The sequence below is a fragment of the Pristiophorus japonicus genome, chromosome 1, assembly GCF_044704955.1.
Source record: "Pristiophorus japonicus isolate sPriJap1 chromosome 1, sPriJap1.hap1, whole genome shotgun sequence".
NCBI lineage: Eukaryota > Metazoa > Chordata > Chondrichthyes > Pristiophoridae > Pristiophorus > Pristiophorus japonicus.
This window is the reverse complement of record NC_091977.1, coordinates 109,076,481-109,089,272: the sequence shown is the minus strand read 5'-3', so window position 1 is coordinate 109,089,272 and position 12,792 is coordinate 109,076,481.

The window sequence follows — 12,792 nt, the reverse complement described above, 5'->3', positions numbered from 1 at the left end:
ACTTGAAGGGAAAAGAAATTGCAGGGCTAATGGAGAAAGATAATGGGGTGGGATTAATTTGTTAGCTCTATCAAAGAGCCAGCATAGGCATGATAGGCTGTTTGGTCTCCCGTGCTGTATCATTTTTTGATTCTATGATTATATTTCAACTGATACCTACCTGTTCAATTTACTAACCTCTCTCATCATCATCATAGGCAGTCCCTCGAAATCAAGGAAGACTTGCTTCCGCTCTAAAAGTGAGTTCTCAGGTGACTGAACAGTCCAATAAGGGAATTGCAGTCTCTGTCACAGGTGGGACAGATAGTCGTTGAAGGAAAGGGTGGGTGGGGAGTCTGGTTTGCTGCACGCTCCTTCCGCTGCCTGCACTTGCTTTCTGCATGCTCTCGCCGATGAGACTCGAGGTGCTCAGCGCCCTCCAGGATGCTTTTCCTCCACTTAGGGTGGTCTTTGGCCAGGGACTCTCAGGTGTTGGTGGGGATGTTGCATTTTATTAAGGAGGCTTTGAGGGTGTCTTTGAAATGTTTCCTCTGCCCACCTGGGGCTTGCTTGCCGTGTAGGAGTTCCGAGTAGAGCGCTTGCTTTGGGAGTCTTGTGTCAGGCATGCAAACAATGTGGCCCGCCCAACGGAGCTGGTCGAGTGTGGTCAGTTCTTCGATGTTGGCCCGATTGAGGACACTAACGTTGGTGTGATCAGACCCTCTGCTATTTATGACTTCTCTCAGCATTCTAGAATACATTCCATCTGGCAATCCAATCAATTTCCACTGAACTGGAAACAAGTTGGGGAACTGGGCACAATTTTGAAGAATTTGGTAAATAAGACTATTCAATGGCTAAGATCAGTGAGTTCAGCGATCCCAACACCCCACTCATACCAACAAATTGGGGTCAATTTGGTCCTGAAATCCAAACTATTGTTGTCGGTATAAACATTGCAAACATTTAGAGACCGCATGGATGAATTACAACAATTGTACATTCCTGTCTGGCGTAAAAATAAAAAAGGGAAGGTGGCTCAACCGTGGCTATCAAGGGAAATCAGGGATAGTATTAAAGCCAAGGAAGTGGCATACAAATTGGCCAGAAATAGCAGCGAACCCGGGGACTGGGAGAAATTTAGAACTCAGCAGAGGAGGACAAAGGGTTTGATTAGGGCGGGGAAAATGGAGTACGAGAAGAAGCTTGCAGGGAACATTAAGGCGGATTGCAAAAGTTTCTATAGATATGTAAAGAGAAAAAGGTTAGTAAAGACAAACGTAGGTCCCCTGCAGTCAGAATCAGGGGAAGTCATAACGGGGAACAAAGAAATGGCAGACCAATTGAACAAGTACTTTGGTTCAGTATTCACTAAGGAGGACACAAACAACCTTCCGGATATAAAAGGGGTCAGATGGTCTAGTAAGGAGGAGGAACTGAGGGAAATCTTTATTAGTCGGGAAATTGTGTTGGGGAAATTGATGGGATTGAAGGCCGATAAATCCCCAGGGCCTGATGGACTGCATCCCAGAGTACTTAAGGAGGTGGCCTTGGAAATAGCGGATGCATTGACAGTCATTTTCCAACATTCCATTGACTCTGGATCAGTTCCTATCGAGTGGAGGGTAGCCAATGTAACCCCACTTTTCAAAAAAGGAGGGAGAGAGAAAGCAGGGAATTATAGACCGGTCAGCCTGACCTCAGTAGTGGGTAAAATGATGGAATCAATTATTAAGGATGTCATAGCAGCGCATTTGGAAAATGGTGACATGATAGGTCCAAGTCAGCATGGATTTGTGAAAGGGAAATCATGCTTGACAAATCTTCTGGAATTTTTTGAGGATGCTTCCAGTAAAGTAGACAAAGGAGAACCAGTTGATGTGGTATATTTGGACTTTCAAAAGGCTTTCGACAAGGTCCCACACAAGAGATTAATGTGCAAAGTTAAAGCACATGGGATTGGGGGTAGTGTGCTGACGTGGATTGAGAACTGGTTGTCAGACAGGAAGCAAAGAGTAGGAGTAAATGGATACTTTTCAGAATGGCAGGCAGTGACTAGTGGGGTACCGCAAGGTTCTGTGCTGGGGCCCCAACTGTTTACATTGTACATTAATGATTTAGATGAGGGGATTAAATGTAGTATCTCCAAATTTGCGGATGACACTAAGTTGGGTGGCAGTGTGAGCTGCGAGGAGGATGCTATGAGGCTACAGAGTGACTTGGATAGGTTAGGTGAGTGGGCAAATGCATGGCAGATGAAGTATAATGTGGATAAATGTGAGGTTATCCACTTTGGTGGTAAAAACAGAGAGACAGACTATTATCTGAATGGTGACAGATTAGGAAAAGGGAAGGTGCAACGAGACCTGGGTGTCATGGTACATCAGTCATTGAAGGTTGGCATGCAGGTACAGCAGGCGGTTAAGAAAGCAAATGGCATGTTGGCCTTCATAGCGAGGGGATTTGAGTACAGGGGCAGGGAGGTGTTGCTACAGTTGTACAGGGCCTTGGTGAGGCCACACCTGGAGTATTGTGTACAGTTTTGGTCTCCTAACTTGAGGAAGGACATTCTTGCTATTGAGGGAGTGCAGCGAAGATTCACCAGACTGATTCCCGGGATGGTGGGACTGACCTATCAAGCAAGACTGGATCAACTGGGCTTGTATTCACTGGAGTTCAGAAGAATGAGAGGGGATCTCATAGAAACGTTTAAAATTCTGACGGGTTTAGACAGGTTAGATGCAGGAAGAATGTTCCCAATGTTGGGGAAGTCCAGAACCAGGGGTCACAGTCTGAGGATAAAGGGTAAGCCATTTAGGACCGAGATGAGGAAAAACTTCTTCACCCAGAGAGTGGTGAACCTGTGGAATTCTCTACCACAGAAAGTAGTTGAGGCCAATTCACTAAATATATTCAAAAGGGAGTTAGATGAAGTCCTTACTACTCGGGGGATCAAGGGGTATGGCGAGAAAGCAGGAAGGGGGTACTGAAGTTTCATGTTCAGCCATGAACTCATTGAATGGCGGTGCAGGCTAGAAGGGCCGAATGGCCTGCTCCTGCACCTATTTTCTATGTTTCTATGTTTCTATGTTTACTTTGAATTAGTACCACCTTTAATGTGGCAATCTCTATCTGGGCTAGGTTTTGTGCCAGCAATTTGGAGGTAGCACAGTATAATCAGTGTTTGGATTGATTGTTCTATTTGCCACATTCATCCATACCACCAAATGTCCAATCTGCCTATTAGAAAGAGTATGTTTTTATATACATGCTTTTGGGTATGGCATGTTAATGCCTGTATGCAAAAATGCCTGTATGGGAAAGTTTGTCCCATTGAGAACCAAGAATAGAATTGGGTGGTATCACTCAATTTTTACTTTGCAAATTTGTGCCCTGAGTGTGAATTACAACTTTCAGCCTTTATTTGACATGACAAAAATAAGGGACTTTACAGTCATGGACTTCTATCAGAAATTATCCATATATTCTTTGGAAAATTAGGTACAATGTAAGATAATCTTTAAAAAATCTTTTCTAAAAAAAAATTGTTAAATATACCTGGGACTATCACTGATAAATGGGCACAGATTAATTGGTAAAAGACAATAAACATTTATTCAACTCAAATTAATACCTTCAATCTTGAAAAGAGTAGTCCAACATCTTCTCAACTATGTGATAAAATGGTAAAGACCACCAATTGTAAAATGACCCACACGAATCCTGTAAATTTGAATATAATTGGTTTCCAGGAAATGTGAGCTAAATTTTTGTTTAAATGTAAGAACACAATTCTTCTTTAGTATATTCTGTAAGCAACAAAGCCTTGTGACTTATGGTCAATGCCACAGGTGAAATATAAGCCATATCTTGTTGGACAATGGGTGTTGTGTTTATATCATATGTCAGGTAAGTAAAATGATAATAGGTAGCTCTAAATACTAACTTAAGTGGAAACTATATTGGGGTTATTGAGGACTTGTTTTATTGCTAATGCTCCAAATCCTTGTTCATAGAGCCTTCTAATGTTGCATATGTGAACTCCATAAAATAGATGTGAGATAGAAAGAAAGAACTTGCCTTTATATAGTGCTGTTCACAATCTTGGCACATTGTAAAATGCTCTCTGAGGCAATGAAGTACATTTGAAGTGTAGTCACTTGTTTTATAGGAAAATGTGGCAGTCAATTTGTACATAGCAAGGTCCTGCATAAGATGGTGCTTGGGAGGTTAGTCAGAAGAGCACGACAGAAATTGAAGCTGAAGGTGATTAGGTATAAGAACATAAGAAATAGGAACAGGAGTAGGCCATACGGCCCCTCGAGCCTGCTCTGCCATTCAATAAGATCATGGCTGATCTGATCATGGACTCAGCTCCATTTCCCCGCCCGTTCCCCATAACCCCTTATCTCCTTATCGTTTAAGAAACTCTCTATTTCTGTCTTAAATTTATTCAATGTCCCAGCTTCCACAGCTCTCTGAGGCAGCGAATTCCACAGATTTGCAACCCTCAGAGAAGAAATTTCTCCTCATCTCTGTTTTAAATGGGCGGCTCCTTATTCTAAGATCGTGCCCTCTAGTTCTAGTCTCCCCCATCAGTGGAAACATCCTCTCTGCATCCACGTTGTCAAGCCCCCTCATAATCTTATACGTTTCGATAAGATCACCTCTCATTCTTCTGAATTCCAATGAGTAGAGGCCCAACCTACTCAACCTTTCCTCATAAATCAATCCCCTCAATCCCGGAATCAACCTGGTGAACCTTCTCTGAACTGCCTCCAAAGCAAGTATATCCTTTTGTAAATATGGAAACCAAAATTGTATGCAGTATTCCAGGTGTGGCCTCACCAATGCCTTATATAGCTGTAGTAAGACGTCCCTGTTTTTATACTCCATCCCCTTTGCAATAAAGGCCAAGATTCCATTGGCCTTCCTGATCACTTGCTGTACCTGCATACTATCCTTTTATGTTTCATGCACAAGTACCCCCAGGTCCCGCTGCACTGCAGCACTTTGCAATCTTTCTCCATTTAAATAATAACTTGTTGCTTGATTTTTTTCTGCCAACGTGCATGACCTCACACTTTCCAACATTATATTCCATCTGTCAAATTTTTGTCCACTCACTTAGCCTATCTATGTCTTTTTGCAGATTTTTTGTGTCCTCCTCAAACATTGCTTTTTTTCTCAACTTTGTATCGTCAGCAAACTTGGCTATGTTACACTCAGTCCCTTCTTCCAAGTTGTTAATATAGATTGTAATTAGGAGGGGGAAAATAAAGTATGAGAGGAAGCTTGCAGGAAACATAAAAACTGACTGCAAAAGCTTCTATATATATGTGAAGAGAAAAAGATTAGTGAAGACCAACGTAGGTCCTTTGCAGTCAGAATCAGGTGAATTTATAATGGGGAACAAAGAAATGGCAGACCAATTGAACAAATACTTTGCATCTGTCTTCACTAAGGAAGACACAAATAATCTTTCGGAAATGCTAGGGGTTCGAGGGTCTAACGAAAAGGAGAAACTGAAGGAAATCCTCATTAGTCAGGAAATTGTGTTAGGGAAATTGATGGGATTGAAGGCCAAAATATCCCCAGGGCCTGATAGGCTGCATCCCAGAGTACTTAAGGAAGTGGCCCTAGAAATAGTGGATGCATTGGTGATCATTTTCCAACATTCTATTGACTCTGGAACAGTTCCGATGGACTGGAAGGTAACACCACTTTTTTTTAAAAAAAGGAGGGATAGAGAAAACAGGGAATTATAGACCGGTTAGCCTGACATCAGTGGTGGGGAAAATGTTGGAGTCAATTATTAAAGATGAAATAGCAGCACATTTGGAAAGCAGTGACAAGATTGGTCCAAGTCAGCATGGATTTATGAAAGGGAAATCATGTTTGACAAATCTTCTAGAATTCTTTGAGGATGTAACTAGTAGAGTGGACAAGGGAGAACCAATGGATGTGGTGTATTTGAACTTTCAAAAGGCTTTCGACAAGGTCCCACACAAGAGATTAGTGTGCAAAATTAAGACACATGGTATTGGGGGTAATGTATTGACATGGATAGAGAATTGGTTGGCAGACAGGAAGCAAAGAGTAGGAATAAACTGGTCCTTTTCAGAATGGCAGGCAGTGACCAGTGGGGTACCGCAAGGTTCAGTTCTGGGACCCCAGCTATTTACAGTATACATCAATGATTTAGATGAAGGAATTGAATGTAATATCTCCAAGTTTGCAGATGACACTAAGCTGGGTGGCGGTGTGAGCTGTGAGGGGGATGCTAAGAGACTGCAGGGTGACTTGGACAGGTTAAGTGAGTGGGCAAATGCATGGCAGATGCAGTATAATGTGGATAAATGTGAGGTTATCCACTTTGGTGGCAAAAACAGGAAGACACAATATTATTTGAATGGTGACAGATTAGGAAAAGGGGAGGCGCAATGAGACCTGGGTGTCATGGTACATCAGTCATTGAAGTTTGGCATGCAGGTGCAGCAGGCGGTGAAGAAGGCAAATAGCATGTTGGCCTTCATAGCTAGAGGATTTGAGTATAGGAGCAGGGAGGTCTTACTGCAGTTGTACAGAGCTTTGGTGAGGCCACACCTGGAATATTGTGTTCAGTTTTGGTCTCCTAATCTAAGGAAGGACGTTCTTGCTATTGAGGGAGTACAGCGAAGGTTCATCAGGTTGATTCCCGGGATGGCAGGACTGACATATGAGGAGAGACTGGATCAATTGGGCTTGTATCCACTGGAGTTTAGAAGAATGAGAGGGGATCTCATAGAAACATAAAATTCTGACGGGATTGGACAGGTTAGATGCAGGAAGAATGTTCCCGTTGCTGGGGAGTTCCAGAACCAGGGTTCACAGTCTAAGAATAAGGGGTAAGCCATTTGGGACCGAGATGAGGAGAAAATTCTTCACTCAGAGAGTGGTTAACCTGTGGAATTCTCTACTGCAGAAGTTTGTTGAGGACAATTCGTTAGATATATTCAAAAGGGAGTTAGATATGGCCCTCACGGCCAAAGGGATCAAGGGGTATGGAGAGAAAGCAAGAAAGCGGTACTGAGGTTGAAGGATCAGCCATGATGTTATTGAATGGTGGTGCAGGCACAAAGGGCCGAATGGCCTGCTCCTGCACCTAATTTCTATGTTTCTATGTACATAGTTGGGGTCCCAGCACTGATTCCTGCAGCACTCCACTAGTTACTTGTTGCCACCAGAGAATGAACCATTTATCCCGATTCTCTGTTCTCTGTTAGTTAGCAAATCCTCTAGCCATGCTAATATTATTACCCCCAACCCCGTGAACTTTTATCTTGTGCAGTAACCTTTTATGTGGCACCTTATCAAATGTCTTCTGGAAGTCCAAATACACCACATCCACTGGTTCCCCTTTATCCACCCTGTTCGTTACATCCTCAAAGAACTCCAGCAAATTTGTCAAACGTGATTTCCCCTTCATAACTCCATGCTGACTCTGCCTGACCAAATTTTGTTTTTCCAAATGTCCTGCTACTGCTTCTTTAATAATGGACTCCAACATTTTCCCAACCACAGATGTTAGGCTAACTGGTCTATAGTTGCCTGCTTTTTGTCTGCCTCCTTTTTTAAATAGGTTGAGGGTTTCAGAGACGGTGGGGTTGAGATAGCTGCAGAGTTGGGCAAAATTATAGTATTGCAGCCTTCCCTTCTTACAACCTGGAGATTGTAGAGCCCCAGTATCTTGATACTAAATCTTTTTCTGTTCCTTCCAATTTCTCACCTTCTGAAAGACACTGGGGCGATTTCCCCCGGAGACTTTAGGCGTTAAAGAGCCTCTGAGGTGCCCAAGATCGGTCTTCAGCTGAAACGCTGGTTTAGTGCAGAACTCCATTGTGGGAAAGGAGTTGTGCAAGGAATGGCTGCGTGGAGGATCATTATGGCATTTAAATTGCCTGCTAGCGTTCATTAAGGAGGCTTCATGGGATTTTGTTGAATAGTATTTGACCTAACGGTGACCAGCTGATTGGGAGTAAACAAATCGTTGCAGAGGATTTCGAGCACTATTTAAAGGTAAATTACTTTTAACTGTTCACTTGCTGCTGAAGGTATGAAGTGGACTTTTGAAATATATCGGGAGACTTTCTGGGACATTTGTCAAGACTTCACCAATTCTCTATTAACATTAATTCCTGAAATTCTCTGAGGACTTCATCTAAAAAGTGTAAGTGCTGTGCTATTGTACCTTATTGGACATCTTATAGGAGTCATCAGGAGAAAGGGAGTGCTTGATCATCGGCATCTTGCTCGGGGTCCCCCTTGATCTGCAGGAGGAATTGGAGGAGGATATAAGGCCAGGCAAAGCAGCACTAGCTGCTGCAGGAGAGAGGGACAGGAGGGCGAGGTGCACTCTGGTCTGTGTTATTTAGTGTTATTTAATGTTTTCAACCCTGACCGTGTCCTGCACTATGTTTTACTCGGAACTTGATTTCTTTTGGGCTCATTTAGTTTTGTTTTGTTCCTGATTATCAGTCCATTGTTAATTCCTATCACTCCACATTATTGATACCACTCTGGCTAATGGCTAATCCCTTTATTTTTTTCTAGTCTCTGCCAGTTTTATGTCAATAACTCTTATACCCTGATTATTTTTATGATCATCCTTCACTCGTGCTAGAGCTTTTGTTACATTAGGTTCCAAGCAAACTGATCGAGGGCTCATTTGGTAGTCCAGAAATTCAGTAATGCTGAAATTTAGAAGGAAATCATTTGACCCATCATGCCTGAGCCGACTCTTTGAAAGAGCTATCCAATTAGTCCCACTCACTTGCTTTTTCCCCTCAGCCCTTCAAATTCTGATTTTTATTTACTTGTTTTTTGATTTACGGTAGTGTACTTTAAAGTTTTTGGAAGCCTTTTCTCTTCAAATTTTGAGGTTAAACAGTTACGATTGCTGTAAATTAGTGAGAAGGGGACAAACTCAGGAAGCATCTGCTGACAAAGTCTGTTTCCATGCTATAATGTCCCGAATCCCCACTTTGTGAAGAGTCATATTTTCAGGGTCCACTGTTGTGTTCATGATGAAGATGGCTTTACCAGGAAGATTCTACAGTTGCAATTGATATTTTGCATGTGCTACTAATTCAGAATGAAAATATTCCAGAAACATCTCGATGTTCATCCGAGCACTAGATTGAGCCTTCCTTGAATGGGAAGGGAGTTGAAGTTAAAATTATTAAAACTGAGGACTTGATGACTTCATGCTTGCCAGTAATGGAAGGATTTTGTGGAGATCCTTGCTGCATTTGTACTCTGGCATGGTTAACACTATACATGCAGCAAGTGACTTGTTGGACAGTATTTTATGCAATAGGCTAGTCTTGTTGCAGTTGTTGTGTTCAGAGGACAGATTTTCTTTCATTATTTTCTTTTTTTTTACCTGGAGCAGTCCACTTCCAGTCTGATAAAGTGACATCTCCAACACCTTAATCAGCTGAGACTTTTTTATGATTTGCTTTCCTAGAGTCTGTTAAATGCTTCAAGCCTTATCTGACGTTTTAAAAAATGTGTTCATGGGATGTGGGCATCGCTGGCGCCAACATTTATTGCCCATCCCTAATTGCCTTTGAGGCACCTTCTTGAACCGCTGCAGTCTATGTGGTGAAGGTACTCCCACAGTGCTGTTAGGGAGGGAGTTCCAGGATTTTGACCCAGCAACGATGGAAGAACGGCGATTATATTTCCAAGTCAGGATGATGTGTAACTTGGAGGGGAACTTGGTGTTCCCATGCGCCTGCTGTTCTTGTTCTTCTAGGTGGTAGAGGTTGTGGGTTTGGCAGATGCTGCCGAAGAAGCCTGAGTTTCTGCAGTACATCTGGTAGACGATACACACTGCAGCCACAGTGAGCAGGTGGTGGAGGGAGTGAATGTTTAAGGTGATGGATGGGATGCCAATCAAGCGGACTGCTTTGTCCTGGATGGTGTTGAGCATCTTGAGTGTTGTTGGAGCTGCACTCATCCAAGCAAGTGGAGAGTATTCCATCACACTCCAGACTAGTGCCTTGTAGATGGTGGAAAGCCTTTGGGGAGTCAGGAGGTGAGACATCACTGCAGAATACCCAGCCTCTGACCTGCCATTTGCAACTTCTCAGATAATGAACCAGTTCATGCCCACATGCAGCAAAACCTGGACAACATTCAGACTTGGGCTGATAAGTGGCAAGTAACACACACATCACACAAGTGTCAGGCAATGACTATCTCCCAACAAGCGAGAGTCTAACCACCATCCCTTGACATTCAACGACATTACCATCGTCGAATCCCCCACCATCAACATCCTGGGGGTCACCATTGACCAGAAACTTAACTGGACCAGCCACATAATTAATGTGGCCACAAGAGCATGTCAGAGGTTGGGTATTCTGTGGCGAGTTCTCGCCTCCTGACTCCCCAAAGCCTTTCCACCATCTACAAGGCACAAGTCAGGAGTGTGGTGGAATACCCTCCATTTGCCTGGATGAGTGCAGCTCCAACAACACTCAAGAAGCTTGACACCATCCAAGACAATGTAGCCCGCTTGATTGGCACCCTATCCACCACCTCAAACCTTCACTCGTTCCATCACTGACGCACTGTGGCTGCAGTGTGCACCATCTACAAGATGCACAGCAGCAACTCGCTAAGGCTTCTTTGACAGCACCTCCCAAACTCACGACTCTTACCACCTAGAAGGACGAGAGCAGCAGATGCAAGTTCTCCTCCAAGTCACACACCATCCTGACTTGGAAACATATTGCAGTTTCTTCATCGTTGCTGAGTTAAAATCCTGGAACTCCCTCCCTAACAGCACTTTGTCTATACCTTTACTGCACGGACTGCAGCGTTTTAAGAAGGCGACTCACTACCAACTTCTCAAGGGCAATTAGTGATGGGCAATAAATGCTGCCTTGCCAGTCACTCCCACAATCCCAGGAATGAATAAACAGAAGTTCCAGGATGTGGTGCAGTTTGCAAATGAGAGATGTGGGCAAGTGTTAGAGGCCTTCAACTTGGTGGGTGGCGGACAGTTTGACTGACCATTTTAGTAGCCAACCCTAAAAGGACAGTGTGGCATGATTTATTTTCTTCATTATGAGGAGGGGCTGAAATTAAGTTAATGCATGGTGACACATTCTGCAATTGTTACTCAGTATATTCACTTATTGACTGGAGAAGCACATACAAGGACCTGTTCAGAAGATTACAGTATCCAGTTCATGTAGCAAGTGGGTCCCATTGTTATACCCTTGAGTCATTTTACATCTTGAGCTATTTTACATCTAGATATTGGGTAGTTAAAGTAAACATATCATCATAAGGGGCATGGGATCCCCTTATTGGAGAGACTGGTGACACTTCACCCGAGAGAATATCGAGGGTAGACCTAAACTTTGTTGCAGTGGGACAGCACAATTTCTCATCTAGGACCGGATTCCATTTGTATTCTGCATATCCATCTGAAGTAGGCATAATGGTAAACTCCGTGCATGAAGGAGCTTTTAAAGGGGCTGAGGCTTTTTTGTTTATTTTTTTCCATGATTTTCAACTGCTGTATTTTATCCCCACCCTACTGCTGCTGTGGTTGATATCAGTTAATGTAGCGCAATCCAGGAATTGTACCTGGTACCTTCTGGTTTGTGTGAGTTGATACGCTCTTACATTGTGAATTACACACTAAGTCCTTGAGAGAGTCTAACTTTCATCTTTAATTTAATTTAAATTAAATTACATAATTCCGATATCCTTAGTCTGTGTTGGGATAGCTGATTTCAGTAGAGACTAGGGCAGAAGTGGGTGTTACCATTAGCCTGAGTGTCCTTGGGTTAGGGAAGGGAAACAGCCAAAATTCTTCCTCCTTGATTACTATGCAGCAACCTTTTCTGGCAATGCAAAGTATGACCAAAGATAAACTGCGCTTAACTGTGATGATTGAGTGGTTGAATAGCCTACCTGTACTCACTGTCTTGGATCACAGTAGAATGATGGCCACTTGGGTGAAATATTGCAGGATGGCCGATGCCCATGGAATCATATCCAATAAGTGGCCAATGCCTTCAAGAAAGGAAGGAGGAGGAGAAAATTGGCAAGAAGCAAAAGGAGCGAAAAATTCAGGGTTTCATATTTGGTACTATGTTCATCTTTTTTAGTAACCTTCATGATTAAATAATTAATGCCCCTTTGAGACAATAAAATAGAAGAAAATACATTTTAAAACTTAATTTTTTTATGGTAGGTGGTTGGGAGATGCTTCAATACTTTCTATTAAACTTTTGCTTATTTATTGTGTTCGCTCCCTTACTAAATAAGACATTCAATTTTTGTCAATGATTCTGTTGTTATTATGAGAAAGAAATTGAGAAATATGAGAAGCCTCGTGGTTCATTTGGTAAAAGCACTACCCAGTGTGGAACAGAGCCATTCAGACCACGAAGGTTTTGGGTATAATCGCGGTCTGTGCTGAGTTAGCTGATTTCAGCCAGGATAACGTAAGAGTTGCTACAATTGGCCTCAGATCCAGTGGGCTAAAAAGTGCAAAAATCAGCCACGATTTCCACTCGTGGCTCCTACTGGAAAGTGTGCAACGGTAGTTGTCAGATGAAGACAGGACGGGCTTGGTTGAATATCGTTCATGGTTGAATATCCTTCTTCTAAATGCACACTAGGTCCATGCAGCAGAGCTGGTCTCCAGTCATATTGGTTAATTCTTGCCACTGGACCAAGACCTAGCTCTGTCAAGCCCGTGTGGTGGCTGGTGTGCAACGGCCACCACACGTTAAAAAAATCCAC